Genomic DNA, 20,390 nt, shown 5'->3' with positions numbered 1-20,390 from the left:
GGGAGTGCATAAATGTGGAAAATGTAGAAAATGGGAAGAATTTTGTGATTTGCAGATTAGCATGACAGACCTCGGCAGTTTTATGTCAAAGGCAGGAGAATACCAACTCAGAGAGATGAGTAGCATGATCGAGGGTGAGGATAATGAGCAGAATATAAATGACAGAATAAAAGTGGGAGTGTGGTAAGTTTGAATCATTGTGAAGTTTTCGAAGATGGTGCTAATTGGAAGGATGAATGGCGAGCAGAGTGGGTAGCTTGCAGAGAGAGCGAGACAGATACACTGAAAGAGGAGGTGGAATGTCACAGGAATAAATTGAGAAGTGTGAAAGAAGAGATTAAGTGACTGGCAAGAACAAATGCAAAGTGAATCGGAGTAGGAGTGGGAGAATTATGAGAATGATAGAAGAGAGGGAATGAAAAAATGTGAGGGAGTGCTGGAACCAGGGATGGAGAGCTGCCAAGCCAAAAGGTAAGTAGGGTAATAAAGAAAGAAAGTGTGAGGTATGCAGATGAGCAAGGAAGAAACAACGTGTAAGAGGTGTGATGTAGAGATTCGATAATCCTTTGCACGCAAGAAAAATGCCTGAGGAGTGTTTGCCAGAAAGAATGAAGAAAGTGTGGCTATGGCAATTAAGTGAGGCGAAAGGGTGGATGAGATGATTGTGTTTGTAGGTGTGAATGACTTGAGAGGCTTCATGAATTGTGTGGCAAGAGATCTGAGGTTCATGCTTGAAGGTGACTGAGAGAGGGAAGATAGTGTGTATTGCCCATGTATGATAATGTAGAGCTGCAGAGAAGAGCATTAATAATGAATAGTATAATAGCCAGAATGTGTCGAAAGCGAGGCTTCTAATACATGGATGCTTGGAAAGCATTTGAGAACAGAAAGGAACTGTATGTGAGTGATAGTTTGCATTTGAATGAGGAAAGAACGTAGGCATCTGAAGAGAATGCTGTTCTCTGAAATCAGTGCATCATTGCAGGGAAACTAGAATTATCAGGGTAGATGGTAGTAGGGGTGGCCTCTTGTGGGAATAAGTGCTTGGGAGAAGGGGAAATACATCAGGAAATGATGAATCCAGTAAAGTCTGGAGGGGATACTGATAGATATAGAAACGGTGACATTTTTATTCTTTATACCAGTGTTTCTTAACACTGGTATAAAGTTATTTCAAGTGTGCTCCATTTTTTTAATATTAGTTTTTGTGGCACTCCCTACCTTCCCCCTTGCAATTCTTGTGTTGAGACACTGACAAAATCCATAAAAGTTAGCAAAAAAAAAAAAAAAAAACTAGGGATTAATTAAAATTTTAAAATATTCATGCAAATTTAGATATGTCATCAAATCTTCCAAAAATTGTATAGATCTGGTAACACTGCACAGACCATTGAACTGTATTGGCCTTTTGGAAATATTTGCGATTTCATCACAGGAACAGTGAGAAGTCGATGGTCGGCAATATTTTACTCCTATTTGCAATGCTGTGATACACGGTTATAAAAAAAAAATCTTTTCTGTGTAGAAATATGGATAAATTTTTAATTGGACGTAAGTAGGCATCTGACGACTGTGGAGTGTCGACATTCAACAAATTCAGGTTCACTGAATTTGTTGAATTTGTTGAATGAAAAAGGCCAATACAGAATATCACTCCGAAAGTAAAAATCAAGAAAGCATGCAGCAGAATATTTAGATATTGGTTTTACAAAGACTGAAGTAAACGATGAAGAAAAACCACTGTGTGTTATTTGTTTGAAAATTTTGGTGGCTGATAGCATGAAACCGATTAAACTTAAAAGACGTTTGGTAACACTTCATAAGGAGTATGTTAACGAACCTTAAGAGGTCTTTGCTGCCAAACTGAAATGTTTTGAAAAGCAAAAATCAAGCATTAATATAGCTTTGTCTGTAAATGAAAAAGTTTTACTAGCATCTTACAAAGTTATATATAAAATAACTAGATGCAAAAAGCCCCACACTATTGGAAAAGACCTAATTCTGCCAGCAGTGATTAATATGGGGTGTGATAGTGGATATTGGGGTGATAGTGGATAAGGATCTGAAATTTAGTGGACACAAAGCCAAAATTGTGAAGACAACACAAAGGCTTCTGAGAATGATGCAGAGGACACTGACGTGTAGAAGTAGGAAGATTCTTGTTCCATTATATAAGGCTTTGATTAGGCCACACATGGATTATTGTGTCCAGATTTGGTCACTGTGTTTTCAGAAGGATGAAGAGATGTTGGAAAGGGTCCAAAGGCTACTGACTAAGGTAGTTTCTGACCTCTGGAATGTCGAATATGGAGAAAGATTGAGAAGATGTAATTTGCAGAGTCTGATGGACAGGAGAAATGATAGAGACCTACAAGTTGGTAAGGAGTTGTTATAGGATCAATGCTGGAGAGATTCTACAGAAAATAGTGTGAGATTGGGGGAGAACCAGAGGTCATCTCTGGAAACTGTATAAAGAGGGTGTGAGTAGGGGAGTGAGAGGCAGGTTTTTTTGTGCAGAGTTGTAAATGATTGGAATGCCTAGTCTGAGAGTGTGGTGTTTGCAAGGAGTTTTAATGTGTTCAAGGCATGGTATGATGAGCTGTGTGTGATAAAAGGACCTCCCAGATGAGTCTTTGACTCCATGAGGTCTTGGGGTAATAATAATAATAATATTGTGGATACTATTCTTAGAGAAAGTTTTACTAAACAATTACAGTGCATATCTCTATCAAATGATACTGCTGCTTGGCGAATTGGTGATATATGTGAAGATATGCAGAAGCAACTTTTGTTGAAATTTTGTGACCAGTTATTTTCGATACAATGTGACGAGGCAACAGATAGCAACAAGGTTTGTCATTTAATTGCTTATGTTCGATTTTAATGGATTATCGGTAGTTGAAGAGTTACTGTTTAGTAAACCAATAAAAAGAAGAGCCACAGCACCTAAATTATTCAAAATATTGATTTTATATGCAAGGCAATCATGCAGTAGAAAAATTGTATTGGAATTTGCACTGATGGTGTGTGGAAAGTTTAAAAGTTTACAATCGCTTTTGAGGAAAAAATCCCCACAATGTATTTGGACACATTGCATGATTCATAGAGAAGCTCTTGCTGCAAAGGAAATGAGTCCTGGTATGAACATTGTGAGATGAGGCAAAGAGTAAGGATTATGAATGATATTCTGGCTGAAATGTGTGAGGAGACAGGGATACAGTTTGTTAATGTGTGGAATGAGTTTGAAGGACAAATTTAACTGTATAGGAGCAATGGACTGCATTTGAGTGGTTATGGTGTGAGTCGCTTGGAGAGACTGCTGCTGGAATGTAGAAAAGTGAGTAGAGTGAGAGAGAATGAATCAGATCAAGCGGGAAGTGATGTGGAAGAGAGTAAGACAGGAGATTTTGAAGAGGCGGTTATGAATGAGGAAGTGAGTGGTATGAGTATAGAAAATGAGAGAATGGGTGTGCAAGAGGAGCAGTGAAATGGGGAGGCTTAGGGTGGACAGGGGTACACAGCGTGAGAAAGGTGGATGCTCGGAGAGGAATTGAAAGCATGTGTAGACAGGAAAGTAATGGGATGACCTGGGATCAAGAGGAAACAGTTGGAATTAAAAAGTGTTTTAAATAGAAAGGGAAATGATCCCAGTCGAGCATGGAAAGATCACATCGAGTGAGTGGTAACAGTGAAACTAGCTCTAGATCCAGAAATGAGCTGTTGTGTTTATATACAAATGCTAGAAGTATAAGAAACATGACAGATGAAATGGTTGCATTAATTCCATCTGTTCAACCAAAGATTGTCAGAATAAGTGAGACATCATTGGAAGAGGACGACACGCTGACAGGAATAGAGATGGAATTGTATGATGTGTTTTGTGAGGATAGATGGGGTAAAAGGGAAGGGGGAGTGCTATTGATGATAGAGAAAGAGTTCTGTCCATACAAAGTAGAGATGCAAGAGGGAAATAGTGCCAGTGGTTTTGAGGGAGTATGGTGTGAGATAGAGGTGAATGGAATCAAATACTTGGATGGATGTTGTTATAGACCAGGTAATGTGGATGGTGGTGATAATGAAATGTATAATTAAATTAGTCAACCAAATAAGAAAAGGGTGATCATTATGGGCGATTTTAATTATGGCAATATAGACTGGAATGATGAGATAGCAACTGAAAGTAAAGAAAATGAATTTCTTGAGTTTTTGAGGGATAACTACCTCAGACAGTACATCACAGAGGGCAAGCAAGGATTGAGAATCTTGGATTTGGTCATCTCATCAGAGGATGTAATTATAAATGAGATGTCAAATCATCCACCAATTGGTGAGAGTGACCATGAAGTGATTACTTGGGTGGTTGCCAGCAGTGTGAGGACCTCTGTGAGAAAAGGGTATATGTGGAACTACAGGGGGGGGGGATAATTATGAAGAGCTCAGAAGACAGCTTGTTGCAGGTGTAGCATGGAATGAGGAGTTAACTGGAAAAGAGATCAATGTAGCTTGTTGGATTTTCAAAAACTATCTAGTAGATGCAATGTCTAAGTGTATTCCAAGGGTGAGAATGTTAAATAAGTTAGGTGTGAGATGGATGAATAAAGAGATTAAACATGCAATACAGAGAAAGTGGGCATTGTGGAGGCACCATAAGAGAAGAGAAATAACCAATTCCATGAGGTCTACAAAGACCAGACAAGGAGAGTGACTTGGTTGGTGAGGGTACCTAAAGAGAGATATGAACAGCAGTTAGCTAATGAAGCCAAAAAGAATCCTAAGGAGTTCTTTCGATATGTAGCCAGTAAAAGAAAGAAAGAATGATTATGGAAAGATGACATTGATATGAGAAAATGGTATAAAAACAGCTTTTGCAGAATGTGTGGTGGAGATACTTAATGAGCAATTCATAAAGGTCTTTCAATCTTGTGAATGCGACTTCATGGAGAGATTGAGAGCAGTAGATGATGGGGAGGAGAGACTGACTGTAAGTGAGCAAGAAGTGTATGGAGAGTTCATTAAATTAAATAAGGCTATGGGACTTGATAATATATCACCACATATTCTGAAGGAATGTGCCAGGGAGTTGTCTTGACATTTTTTTTAATACGAGTCTTGCACTTGGTCAAGTCCCTAAGGAGTGGAAGGAGGGTAAGATTGTACCACTTCATAAATGAGGTGATCGAACTCAAGCTAAGTTGTTAAGTTGTTGGAGAAGTTTGTGAGAACTAGGATCCAGAGTTGGGTTGACAACAATGGTATTATCTTTGATGGACAGCATGGATTTGCTAAAGGACGGTCATGTTTTAGTAATCTACTTACTTATTACAATAAAGTGACTGCTTCCTTAGACAGATGAGAAGGATACACAGTAATATATTTAGATTTCGCAAAGGCTTTTGTTAGAGTACCGCCGCATGATAAATTGATAGTCAAACTAGAGCAGATGGGGTTGTATATTAGATTATTGCATTGGATTGAAGACTGGCTATCTGATAGGTATCCACAAGTTGTGTATGGGGGAGCGATATCCTGTAAAAGGAAAGTCACTAGTTAGTGCCTCAGGTGTATAACTTGTATATTAACGATAGAGTTGAAGATTTGGATGGAGATATTCAGTTGTTTGCAGATGATGCAAAGTTGGGATGAACCATGAAGGATAGTGAAGATGTTCTGGCCTTACAAGAAGGCTTGAATAAATTCAATGATTGGGCATGGAAATGGAGATGTGAGTTCAATGTTGCAAAATGTAAGGTTTTAAAATTTGGAATACAAAGATGGGATGCAGAATTTATGCTTTGTGAGGATATATTGTTGGAGGTGGAAGAAATAAGAGATCTGGGGGTGATAGTGGATAAGGATCTGAAATTTAGGGGACACATAGCGGAAATTGTGAAGATAACACAAAGGCTTCTGGGAATGATGTGGAGGACACTGACGTGTAGAAGTTGGGAGATTCTTGTTCCGTTTTATAAGGCTTTGATTAGGCCATACAAGGACTATTGTGCCCAGATTTGGTCACCTGGTTTTCAGAAGGATGAAGACATGTTGGAAAGGTTCCAAAGGCGATTTACTAAGGTAGTTTCTGACCTCTGGAGTGTCGAGTATGAGGAAAGATTTAGAAGATATAATTTGCAGTCTGGTGCACAGGAGGAAGAGGGGAGATATGATAGAGACCTACAAGTTGGTAAGGGGTTGTTATAGGATCAATGCTGGAGAAGTTCTACAGAAAATAGTGGGAGATCGTGGGAGAACTAGAGGTCATCACTGGAAACTGTATAAAGAGGTTGTGAGTAGGGGAGTGAGAGGCAGGTTTTTTCGTGCAGAGTGGTAAATGATTGGAATGCCTTGCCGAGTGTGGTGTCTGCAAGGAGTTTGAATGTGTTCAAGGCATGGTATGATGAGCTGTGTGTGATAAAAGGACCTCCTAGATGAGTCTTTGACTCCATGAGGTCTTGGGGTAATAATAATAATAATAATATAAAATCAAGACTGTTTTCTGAACTTTGAAAACACATGGCTGGAGCAGAACATTCAGTGTTACTATTTTACTGTGAGACAAGATGGTCATCACAGGGAAAATGTTTACAACGTGTTTATGAATTAAGAGACAAAATTGCAATTTTCTTGGAAGATGATAATCACGAAGAAGCAGAGAAGTTTTAAAAACCACTTATTTATGATAAAATTGAGCTACTTTGTGGACATATTCGAGAAACTAAATATATTAAATCTGCAACTTCAAGGAAAAAATACGCATATCTTAGAGATATAAAAAAGTTAATGCCTTTTGTAAAAAACTAGAGTTATCAAACAAGAAGGTAAAGCAAAAAAATTAAAAATGTTTGCAAATGTGGATGAATTTATTAAAACTACAAGGCAGAAGAAAAACACATCAAAGATTTTATTTGTAACTATTAAAAATTATTTAACAATGTTGATGAAGAATTTTAGCAACTATTTTATAACCGATGACAACATATCAATTTACCATTTGATATGTTAGTCCCCCTTCCATCCTTTCTATGTGTCCAAAATATTTTAACTTTCTTCTGTGAATATCCTTAAGGCACCTTAAAGTTCTACTGATCTTTTTTAACACCACATCTCAAAAGCAGATATCCGTTTCTTATCTGACTTCTTTAGGTTCCAAGTCTCACATCCACAAGTCGCTGTTGGAAAAACAATTGCATCCAAAATCCTCAACTTTGTTCCCATGGAGATAGATCCATCCTTCCAGATTTTAGACAGGTCTCTGATGTTTTAGCCATTCCTAACCTTTTTTTGACGTCTTCTGAACCGCAATTCTTTACTTTAATATTGTATCCCAGGAATTCAGACTTGCCGACTTCCTCAATTCATTCTCCATTAAAGTACTTTTGTTTCTCAAGATCTTCTCTGTTGTATATCCTTTGAGAACCATAATCTTTGTAATCTTGTTAACTTTGTCAAGAATTAGTCCTAGTTCTTCCATTTCATTACAAAAGAGTACTGTATCATCAGTATACCTCAGATTACTGATCAATCTACCTCTTATCCTAATTCCTTTCCTGAACTCATCCAATGCTTCATGTATGATGTCCTCCGCATATATACAAAACAAGTGAGGCGAAAGTAAACATCCTTGCCTAACTCCTTTTCCAACTTGAAGCCAGTTAGTCAATCCAACACCTGTTCTTACTGTGGCTTCTTGCTCCTTATACAAGTTGGCTATCAACCTGATAGTATGTTAAGAAAACATGCATTCTTTTCATTACTTCCCACAGTTTCAAATGCTCAACACAGTCAAAGTCTAAGAAACACATTTGCAAAGGGAGTCTGAATTCTTTGTATTTTTCTGTGATCTGTCTAAGGCAAAGGATCTGATCTCTGGTGCCCTTACCTTTCCTAAAACCTGCTTTTTCCTCGGGCATCTCCGCCTCAACTTTGGCCTCAATCTTATTTAGCATGATCTTCAATAAAATTTTGCTTGCATGAGATATCAAACTAATAGTTCTATAATTCTTGCACGCCTTCATATCACCTTTCTTATGTAGTTGTATGAAAACTGACTTCTTCCGGTCTCTAGGCCATGATCCTCTCTCCCATATCCTTGTAATCAATCTATGAAACACTGTTATCCCTCCGTTCCCTGTGACCTTAATTAACTCTGCTGGGATTTCATCTGCACCTGGGAGCCTTATTGATGTTAAGCTGCTTAACTGCTCTTTCAACTTCATGCCTAAGTGGAGGAGGTTCCAAATCAAAATTTTCCTGGTGAGAGGGCTCCACATTTTCATTATCCACTCTGCTGTACAGTTCCCACAGTATTCTTTCCATCTGTTTTTGATTTCCAACTCATCTGTTAGTAATGCTCCATTCCTATCTTTGATGACATTCAATTCAACTTGTGCTTTAAGTCCTTTTATAATTGTACCTCCTCATCTGGAACTCTATTTCTTCACATTTATTAGTATAGAACTTATACTAATAAATATTTTTTTATTAGTAAAAGTATATATTTCCTTGTCCCGCTTGATGGCTCTTCTGACTTCTCTATGTAATCTCTTGTATTCTTCAGTCCCTGTGTCTCTTTGATTTTCCAACTGCCTTCTTTTGATTAGTTCCCATGTTGAATCTGATATCCATGGCTCTCTTGGTCTTCTTATTGGGCCCAGATACTTCTTACCTGTATTCTGTATTATCACCTTGATGCCTTCCTAAAGCATTTCTGGTGAGTTCTCCTCATTGGTCTCCAAAAAATCATCCAACTAAGTTGCTGTTTCTTCTGTGAATCCACTGGGAATTAATCTAACATCTAATCTAGTGGGATGTGCCTCACCTGGAAGTTTTTCAGAGTCTTACTTTGGCTCTTACTAGCTGATGGTCTGTACCACAATCTGCTCCAGGACAAGTATGCACATACTTGATTTACCCAAGGATTTGAAGGGGGTAAATTAACTGTGAAAAGAGTGCAAAGACAGATAACAAAACTGGTATCAGGACTGTATAATGTTAGTTATGAAGCTAGGCTGAGGAAATGTGAACTGCAGAGTTTTGTAGATAGAAGAAGGAGATGATATGATTGAGACTTTTAAACTGTTGAGAGGTAGTAGAGGTAGTACATGGGTGACACTGGGAAGTTCTTTCATTTGGAGGAACAGGGGAAGGCCATTCCTAGAAGTTATGAAAGGAAGCTGTGAACAAGAGGGTGAGGAGTGGTTTCCTTGCATGGAGGATGGTTGAACCATAGAATGCATTGCCTGATAGAGTGGTGATGCACGAAGGTCGATGAGTTCAAGGATGATATGATGGCCTTTTTGTTTTGCAGGATGGGCCTCCCACGGTGAGACTTGTGACTCCACAGAGGTCTGAATCGTAATAATAATAATAATATCCTTTCTCGCTTTCTCATTCTTCAGCTTTCAGTATACTAAGGCATGGGCAATCATGATCGTGCATTTCAGCAAATACTGAACTGCAAATATCACTTTGCCAAAGAACAAATCCAAGCCAAAATAAAGATATCCTTATTGTCTATAATGTGGACATCTTTAATAGTAAATGCTTGTTTATTTGTTTAAAATTTAGTTTTCTGCAGACCTTTTTTGCATTTCTTATGTAATTATGCAATAGCCTAAAGAAATATGTAAATAAACTCGTATTTTTGCAATTTTCATTTGAATTAAAAGAAGTAGTCAACAAATATTCTTGCATTTCCCAAAATTTCTGTTTTTAGAAAGCTCTCTACGATAATCCTTTACACACACACACACACACACACACACACACACACACACACACACACACACACACACACACACACACACACACACACACACAATCTCTGTGTATTTTCATTTAGTCTTTTGCCACTGGTTTTGCTTTTACCTAAAAAAAGTGCAACATTCCAAATGAAATGTTTATATACTAAAACATACAAAGATTGAAAATTTTAAAAATATTGAAAATTAAAATTATTTATATTTCATTTATGGACAGCATATGAATGGGTTAAACGTGGGTCAACTGGAGAGACTGTTGTTGAAAGGAAAATTTATGAGAGACCTGAGGAAGTAAGAAGTGATATGAAGGAACAGTAGAATGAAATAGGTGAGACTGCAGAGGTGCTTGTGAATAGACAGGAAGATAAATAGTAGAAAGGTATGTGAAATGTAGAGAGAGATGAGAATGGGAGTACAAGATAATGGAAAAATTAAGACAGGAAATATTCCTTTAAGAAGTGCAGGTGCTGGAAGCATTAGTAAATGTATATCTGGGTGATCAACATAAGAGTAGAATAGCCTGTGATATAAGGGGAGTAGTTAAGTCTGAGAAAAAATACAAGTTTGGCAATGAACAACAGGAAGTGCCAGGATCAGGTATGTAGAATCATAGGCGAGGGGATGACATGGGTAGAACTGGTTATAGATCCAAATGCGAGTTAGTTTATTTGTTTACAAATGGCAAAAGTATCAGAAATAAGAAAAATGGAACTGTTGCCTTGACTGAATTCATTTTGTACACAAACTGTTGGGATAAAAAAAACAAATAAATAAACATGGTTAGATAAGGATGATATTTTGACAGGAATAAAGATTGAGAGTATATTGTTTTTCATGAAGACAAGAAGGGCAAGAAGAGAGGCAGAGTGTTGTTCATGACAGCAGAAAAATTGCCACACAAGTTGGGAAGATACAATGGAGAAATAATGCATGTGGTTTGTAGGGAGTATAGTGCAAGGTGGAGGTGAACAGAATGAGTTTAGCTAAATTGCTATAGCTGTGGGAATTTGGAGGATGGTAAGAAGTAAATGTCTAGGCAAATTGGTCATTTAGCAAACAAGTAAGGATGATTGCTATGGACAGTTTTAATGATAATAATATAGAGTGGAATGAAAAGTGATATATATTACTGTAATTAAAACTGTCCATACAGTTTTAATTACAGTAATATTTAATATTTAATTACAGACAGTTTTAATGATAATAATATAGAGTGGAATGAAAAGTGATATATATTACTGTAATTAAAACTGTCCATACATGTGCTGGAGACACATTTAATGAACAACTTATTAAATGTATTTCCAATTAATGAAAATGATCACGAAGTAATCACATAGAAAGAGGTGAAGCCTATGAAGACATCTGTGATTAAAGAATGAGAATTTAAATGGAAAACAGATCATGCTGATCTGCTTGGGCACTCAAGAGTAATTTGTATGTCTGAATGTATTCCAGAATTCAAGATGTTAAACAAGGTAGATATAAAGTAGATGAAATGAAATATAAGTATTAAATCTAAGAGGAGACATTATAGAAACTTTATAAGGTAATAATCAATTACATGAAGAGTATAAAGAGCAAGCTAGGAAGATGATGGGTTAATTGGTAAGGAAAGTGACATTGCAACATGACCAGTAATTATTCAGTTATGCCAAGAGAAATCCTAGAGTTGTTCATATGTAGCTAGAAGAAGAAGAAGAAGGAATGATTATGGTAGGATGATGTTGGTAAATAACAATCAGAGCATGGTTTAAGGAAATATTCCATTGACTTTACAATAACCCTATCTTTGTGACTGGCAAAGCCCAAGAGGAGATTGGAAAAAGGGCAAAATGTTCCACTTCACAAAGGGATTATAAGACTGAAACTTCAAATTAAAGGCCAATCTGTGTGTCCAGAATTGTGCCAAGACTACAAAGATTACAGAACTATACGTGTGTAGAGGCTTAAGTGCTGTGAGGACATCATGTTGGAGGCTTAATGGATTTTTTACACACTCAAAAAGAATTAAAATAGAATTTAATACTTCCTATATTTCGTCCTAGTCACTAGGACATCTACGGGGATTACAAAAACAATTAATGTAACATATACACAAATAACAAACAATACTAAGCCCAACCACGTGGGTGACACTAAAGTCCTGTCTAGGTAGAGTGCCCTCTAAGGGCAGTAGTAGGTGGCCTGGAATGTAAGGCGGGAACTCTGGTGATGAGTGTTTCCCAAATCTTCGGAAGCTTAATGCAACCGTATTTATTGAGATTTGGTTGGTTTTTGAGAGCTGCTGCTGCTTCTAAGAAAAGTCTCTCTTTCTTGAATTTGCTGTGGTGGAGCATGGTGGTTTTCTTCCATGATACCCTGTGGGTGGGGTCCAAAACATGGTCAGCCAAGCCTGAATGGCCATAGTTGTGTTTGAAGATGTAAGACTTGTGTTCCTCTAGATGGATGGATGCTGATCTGCCTGTCTGTCCAAAGTATGCCAGCTTACAGGAACAGGGTACTTTGTAAACTCCAGGCAGAGAGAGAGAGGAGGGAGCTGATCTTTCGTAGAACAGATAAGGGTAGCAAGTCTGTGGTGGGCCCCACCAAGCTGAAAATTGGAATTTCATGTGGTGGCCAACTTTTTTTTATTTTTTTATTTAGTTAACGACGTCCACGCGATAACGCGTGATCTGCCATTTGGTGAGAACTCACATCGCGCAATATCGCGTGTTTGGCAACGAACATGTTAATCACACTCTGCAACCCACACATCCTCAATTTATTCTCATTGGGAGCATTCCACAGGCCCGTCACCAACTTGGTGACTCATCTCTGAATCCTCTCCATCACTACCTGATCAAGAAATCCAGTTGACCAAATCTGTGTGCACAAGTTGTGGAGAACTATGAGGAGTAGAGCTAATGTTGTGGCTTACATGCAGATCTGAATAGACTACATGAATGGGAAAGTGAGCTACCAGTTCCATGTTGCAAAATGTAAGGTTTTGAAATTTGGTATTCCATGATGGGATGTAAAGTGTATAGTTGGTAGGGAAAATGTCACAATAGATTATAACAATGATGGTGAGGAAATCACATACAGAAGAAAAGAGGTTATGGTTCCACAGCATAAGAGTTTTATCAGGCCATATTTGTATTATTGTATATTGATCTGGTCACCTTTCAAGGGGTAAGAATATTTTGGAGCAGTTCATAAAACAGATTGACTAAGACAGAATACAGTCTCTGGAATATTGGGTTTGAAGACAGATTAGGGAATACCATTTGCAGATCCTCATCCAAATGAGGAACCTGCAGCCTTTTGGCTGGAGAGCGGATACACTAACAACTTGGCCAACCAGGCAGTGTTGTAACTATAGCTTTTGCCACCCGGGGCGGTCCCTAAGCTTGCCACCCACTCAATACACATCAAAAATACTACAAAAAGTCAAAACGACATATAGAGAAATAAATTAAAATACTATGTTTATTTTTGAAGTAAAACTTTAATTCCAACATTAGAAATAGGAGGAGAAGGAATGATATGATTCAACATATGCATTAGTAAGGAGTTGCTACTGATTAAATTATTATTATTATTATTATTTATATGGGCATTTCTATGGAGTTTCCATCACATGAGACCCACACTACACATTATTCACACAATACCTATAATACCTCTCCTTAAACTTATTCACTGTTGGGTCACTCACAACCACCTCTGGCAATCTATTCCATTCATTCATCACTCTCCAAGTAAATAACATAGTCCACATGCCCTTACTAACCACACTAAATTATTATTATTATTATTATTATTATTATTACTTGACACCTCGAGGGAGTCCAAAGACTCATTGAGGAGAGGGTACCTACTCTACAACTCTCTGTCTCCACTGCTCAATCCACCAACTACAACAGACCACAACTACATCAATGCCATCTTCTGCCCATCACCACTACTAGTATTTTCACAGACAATCACAAACATCTATGCCCATGACAGGATTCGAACCTGCAGCCTTTTGGCTGGAGAGCGGATACACTAACCACTTGGCCAACCAGGCAGTGCTGTAGCTAGAGCTTTTGGTCCCTAAGTTTGCCACCCACTCAATACACATCAAAAATACTACAAAAAGTCAAAACGACATATAGGGAAATAAATTAAAACACTATGTTTATTTTTAAAGTAAAACTTAACATTCTAAAGTGTTATTTTTCTTGCTTATTTGTTAGCAAAATCGTTGATGACATTGGCGAAGTCTATTTCATAGTAATGTAGGTAATTCTTAATCAATTTTAATTTAGAAAAACTCCTATCACACTTACAGCAATTGTGAGGAAAATTCGCAGTAGTATTACAATATTTCGAAATGAGTAATCGAGACTGTATTTTAGAATTAACTACAAAAGTTCAAAAAGGTTCAAAGTGCCGCCTGGTGCGGAACCCCCCCCCCCTAGCTATGCCTCTAATGCCATCTCCCACCCATCATCACTACTAGTATTTTCACAGACAATCGCAAACATCCATGCCCATGGCAGGATTTGAACCTGCAGCCTTTTGGCTGGAGAGCAGATACACTAACCACTTGACCAACCAGGCCAGCAAATATGGAAGAAGTTTTTCATAGAATGAAGAGAGACAGGAGTAGAACAAAAAGCCATCCTTGGAAGCTTTATAAGGAGGGTATGAACAAAGGAGTAAGGAGCAGGTTTGTGCCTGGCAAGTGGTCAATGAATCGAATGTATTTGCTGAGAGTATGGGGAGTCTTGAAACAGTGAATGAGTTTAAGGCATGGAATTCGTGGAGGTTTGATAGTAGTAATAATAATAATAAATTTATTAAACCACCATTTTCAGTAATTGGGTTAATATGAAACTACCAAATGTCCAAAACAAATGTAGAGGAAATAATCTCTAAATTACTGCCTTATCCTCTATTATCCCACTGACCTCTACCCATTAAAAAGAACACCCTTTGTTGAAAATATAATAAGACTTATACACATACACATATGTTCTCATCATTTAGGATCTCCCAAATTAATCAACACATCACCAGCAGATTTTTTTCCACTCTTACTCTTCTTTACTTAATATTGTGTTGGTAAGCCAACACAATATTAAGTAAAGGCATACAGAAACTTTCATCCCACTTTTTTTGCATATTATTTATTAATGTTATCCCCTCTCTTCAAAATTGCACTGTACTTTTCACTGCTTAATTAAATTGATTTTCTTCCTACAATACCTTGGACTGTTCATTCTTTCAAAATAATAAACAACCATCACAGTACCATGTAGTCAAATTTCTGTTTAAACATATTATTTCATCTGTTGCTGACATAGGAATGCACATACTTGCTAACACTTTGGAAATGTAATAATTCTGTGCTTTGCTTGCTCCTTAACCTTCTTCACTATCAGTAATTCTAATGACCAATCTGTCCTTCTCTATATCTATGAGGGAAGCATCTGTAGGTCATTCAGTATCAATGATGCCTTCTGGTTGAAGAGACCTGAATTTTATTCAGGGATTTGAACCCAGGTGCTTCTGCAACATAAAACCTTAATAATGGCTTTGCAGTTGAATTTGAGTTGGCCAGTCTCATACTGAGGTGGAGGGATTTTCCATTCTGAAAGGAAAGACAAAAACAGGTAAACTAACCAGGTGAACATGTGCAATTAAAAGTATAGTACACTGGCTTTATATTATTTGTTACGTCAGCTGTAATTCCAAGCAACCAAACTAACTGTGTCTATGATCAGGTTATGATGATGACGATTGGCATTCTGCAATCACTAGCAAAACTATACTACAGACTTTCCAATAAAAAAATAATATAAAAGTTTCTATAATTTCACTACAAGAAGTTTCAATAAAAATATCAATAAAATTGAGGTAAAAGAAGATGTGATGCAAAGGTTCCAGAAGACTGTTTAATAAGAAATTATCAGAAGAACATCTTAAAAATAAAAATAATTTAAAAATATATATATATATATTGAAAATGTGATTATCGAGATGTATTTCTTCACTTCTGTGTCATATTTAAAAACTTTTTTTTTTATATATTTAACTTTAAATCAGTCCTGATTTCAAATGACTGAAAACCTGTAAAGCTATTTAAATATAAATGATAGCTAGGGCATTTTTTCTGTTAGATTCATTGGGGTATTATAATTAAAATTTTTAAATGTTTCAATTTGTTATTTTATGTAATGTAAAGTACCTGGATACATCTGAGAAAAGATTTTTTTCTCTACTTTGTTTGCAGATTAATTTCAGATTGTATAATAATCTAAAAGTTATTACCATTTATATATATATATATATATATATATATATATATATGGGGGGGGCAATAATTTTAATTACTTAAACCACCGAGATAATTAAGAATAAAAGTTTAATACGGATACAACTAGTTTCGTTGGTAAGCCAATTTTGTCAGGTGTCAAAGTATAAAGATATATTACAAAAAAGATTGACAGAAACATTACACGCTAACAACAACAGAGCTATTAAAAAAAACTACAGTTAAGTTCAGATTGGAGTCCGTGCTTCAGTTCTAGCTACATTTATATGCATGCATGTGATGTCGCGAGAACTCCAGCACTGAACAGCAGAGCTATGCAAATCTGGCAAATTGTAGCTAAGGTTGTTATTCATGTGGGTGGAATCGAGGGTGATTTCTTTTGACTCCAGGATACATCTTTCAAGCTCATCATAACATTTGTGAATATTAGAAGTTTGATTCCAGTCTATTTGATGTTGGTGGCCTTCATCAGAGTTTACAGAGAACAAAACGTGGCTAGCGAGGGCACTGGCTCTGATTCTATTATAAGAGATGTCTCTTTTGTGCTCTTCAAGATGGACAAAGATTGATTTATCAGTTTATCTGTAGTAAGGTTTACCACAACTACAAATAATTCTGTATATAACTCCTGGGAACTGAAGATACTGATGTTTTTCTTTTGGCTGACTAAGGATAGATCGGAGTTTAGGTAAAGCAGAGAAGCACGTTTTGATGTCGAACTTTTTTAAAATTCTAGCCAGTTTGGGGGAGAGGGAACTAATGTAAGGTAAGGAGATGTAAGCTCTGGGGGTAGTAGAATCTTCATTAGTTTGTTGACAACGGTGAAAAAGAAGTTTCTCGATACTTTTTGGAGTGAAACCATTATTGACAAAGGTCTTTTTGAGGAAATTAAGTTCATTTTGATACTCTTCGTCGTCTGATAATAAGGATCTGGCCTGATGTGCAAGAGTAGATATAATGCCATATTTCTGTGGTGGGTAGTGGTGAGAGGATGCATGAAGGTATCTATCTGTATGTGTTGGTTTCCTGAAGATTGAAATTTTAATATTATCAGTACTCCTAGTTAGCTTTATTGTCTAAAAAAGAAAGACAATTGTTAACTTCTAGCTCAGAGGTGAATTTGATGTTGTGATGAAAGTTATTTAGATGATCTAAGAAAACGAGGTTGTCTGGGCCGTGTTCCCATATAATAAAAATATCTTCTATATAACGGAACCAGATTTTAGGTTTCATTGTGGCCGAACATATTGCTTTTTCTTCAAAGTCTTCGAGAAATATGTTTACTAGCACCTGAGAAAGCAGACTACCCATGGCTAGACCGGTGTTTTGTTTGTAGATCTTGTCTTTGAATCTGAAGTAGCCTGAGTCGACACAATAAGTAAGTAAAGTGAAGAGCTTCTTTGATAATTTGTTCTTGAGAACCTCCTGAGTTGGTACATTGGTGAAAAGTGAAGCTACGTCAAAGCTTACCATCATGTCTGATTTGTTTAGTTTGAGCGAAACCATTATTAACAAAGGTCTTTTTGTAGATCTTGTCTTCAGATTCGAAATAAACAAAACACCGGTCTAGCCATGGGTAATCCGCTTTCTCCGGTGCTAGCAAACATATTTCTCAAAGACTTGGAAGAAAAAGCAATTTGTTCAGCCACGATGAAACCTAAAATCTGGCTCCATTATATTGACGGCATTTTTCTTATATGGGAACATGACCCAGACAACCTCAAAGTTTTCTTAGGTCATCTAAGTAACTTTCATCACAACATCAAATTCACCTCTGAGCTAGAAGTTAACAATTGTCTTTCTTTTTTAGACACAAAGTTAACCAGGAGTACTGATAATATTAAAATTTCAATCGTCAGGAAACCAACACATACAGATAGATACCTTCACGCATCCCCTCACCATTACCCTCCACAGAAATGTGGCATTATATCTACTCTTGCACATCAGGCCAGATCCTTATTATCAGACGACGAAGTAATGAACTTAATTTCCTCAAAAAGACCTTTCTCAATAAATGTTTCGCTCCAAAAAAGTATTGAGAAATTTCTTTTTCACTGTCGTCAACAAACTAATGAAGATTCTACTACCCCCAGAGCTTACATCTCCTTACCTTACATTAGTTCCCTCTCCCCCAAACTGGCTAGAATTTTAAAACAGTTCGACATCAAAACATGCTTCTCTGCTTTACCTAAACTCCGATCTATCCCTAGTCAGCCAAAAGAAAAACATCAGCATCTTCAGTTCCCAGGAGTATACAGAATTATTTGTAGTTGTGGTAAACCTTACTACAGACAACTGATAAATCAATCTTTCTCCATCTTGAAGAGCACAAAAGAGACATCTCTTATATTAGAATCAGAGTTAGTGCCTTCGCCAGCCATGTTTTGTTCTCTGTAAACTCTGATGAAGGCCGCCAACACCAAATAGACTGGAATCAAACTTCTAATATTCACAAATGTTATGATGAACTTGAAAGATGTATCCTGGAGTCAAAAGAAATCACTCTTGATTCTACCCACATGAATAACAACCTTAGCTACAATATGCCAGATTTGCATAGCTCTGCTGTTCAGTGCTGGCATTCTTGCAAGATCACAAGCACTTGTATAAATGTAGCTAGAACTGAAGTGCGGACTCCAATTTGAACTTAGCTGTAGTTTTTTAGAGAGCTCTGTTGTTGTTAGTGTGTAATGTTTCTGTCGGTCTTATTTGTATATATCTTTGTACTTTGACACCTGATGAAGTTGGATTACCAACGAAACTAGTTGTGTCCGTATTAAACTTTTATTCTTAATTATCTCGGTGGTTTAAGTCATTAAAATTATTGAACATGTTCATAAGCCAAGTCAATCTGCATGCAAATATATGTGTGTGTATATATATATATATATATATATATATGTGTGTGTGTGTGTGAAAGAATGATCATTAACTCGGTTAACATACATATTTTTATAAAGAATTGAATGACTAGAACCGAGATTTAAGTAAAAAGGTTTTAATATAAAACCACGACTAGTTTCGGCTTGTAACAGCCTTCATCAGGTGACATTATAAAAGAAAGAAAAAAGAAAAAACACTAAACACTGAAGTTTAAAAAAACTATGAACAACATAGAGAGTCTCTATACATAACTAGCATGAAAACATTATAGTTGTATTTAAAGCTATTCTTTCGTTTGTTGCATTGTTGGGAGTGTTTGTGCTTGCAACATCACGTGAACGCCAGTACATGATTACAGCTGAATGACTATCTGGGAGGTTGTAGCTCAAGTTATTATTTAGATGAACAGGATTGAAGATGATTTCTCTAGATTCCATGATTTTTCTCTCTAGTTCATCATCGCAACGGAAGATGTTAGTAGATTTTTCCCAGCAGACTTTGTGACTTTGGTTTTCATCAATAGGATTAGCCGAAAAAAGGATATGACTTGATAATGCACTGGCTTGCTGCCTCTTGTAAGTAATGTCCCTCATGTGTTCTTCCATACGCAATTCAACAGATTTGTCTGTCTGCCCAAAATAAGGAAAATCACAATATTTTATATATACCAGGGTATTTGAGTTGATGATGACAAGGCTTTGGGTGGCTTATTAAGAAACGGAGCTTTGGAAGTGGAGTGAACAAGGTTCTGATATTGTATTTTCTTAGAACTTTTGCTAATTTATGTGAAACTGTACTTATGTAAGGAATAGATATATTGCCTTTGAATCTATTTGTTTCTTCTGAGTGATGTCTAGGAGGATTAAGAATGAATTTTTCAATGATTCTCTTGGAATATCCATTAACTTCGAAAGAAGTTTTCAGATGGTTCATTTGGGTCATCCAGAAGAGAACAGGCTCTATATCCCAAGGTGGAAATTATTCCAAGCTTATGAGGAGCGAAGTGATGGGACTGACTATGCAGATATCTGTTGGTATGTGTGGGCTTCCTATATATCTCAATAGCAGACATCAAAGTAATAAGTTCACTGCTGAGCTTGAAATGGATAATTCCTTGCCTTTTCTTGATGTCAAACTGACTCGCTCTTCTGGTAAACTCAAAATATCGATATATAGAAAGCCCACACATACCAACAGATATCTGCATAGTCAGTCCCATCACTTCCATCCTCATAAGCTTGGAATAATTTCCACCTTAGGACATAGAGCCTGTTCTCTTCTGGATGACCAAATGAACTTCTTACAGAAATAAACCATCTGAAAACTTCTTTCGAAGTTAATGGATATTCCAAGAAAATCATTGACAAATTCCTTCTTAATCCTCCTAGACATCATTCAGAAGAAACAAATAGATTCAAAGGCAATATATCTATTCCTTA

At 36.8% G+C, this 20,390-nt stretch overlaps 1 protein-coding gene across 1 annotated transcript in view; it reads left to right on the top strand.

Annotated features, from left to right (window-relative positions):
- LOC150109428 (EF-hand domain-containing family member C2-like) overlaps positions 1-20,390 on the top strand; it is a 396,984-nt gene that overhangs the window by 334,323 nt on the left and 42,271 nt on the right. The gene's annotated exons all lie outside the window — the stretch shown is intronic.

The sequence above is a fragment of the Typopeltis vanoorti genome, chromosome 2 (genome assembly GCF_054136105.1).
Source record: "Typopeltis vanoorti isolate ZY-2024b chromosome 2, IOZ_Tvanoo_1.0, whole genome shotgun sequence".
In the NCBI taxonomy this organism is placed as follows: Eukaryota; Metazoa; Arthropoda; class Arachnida; order Uropygi; family Thelyphonidae; genus Typopeltis; species Typopeltis vanoorti.
This window is presented reverse-complemented; position numbering and strand designations above follow the sequence as displayed.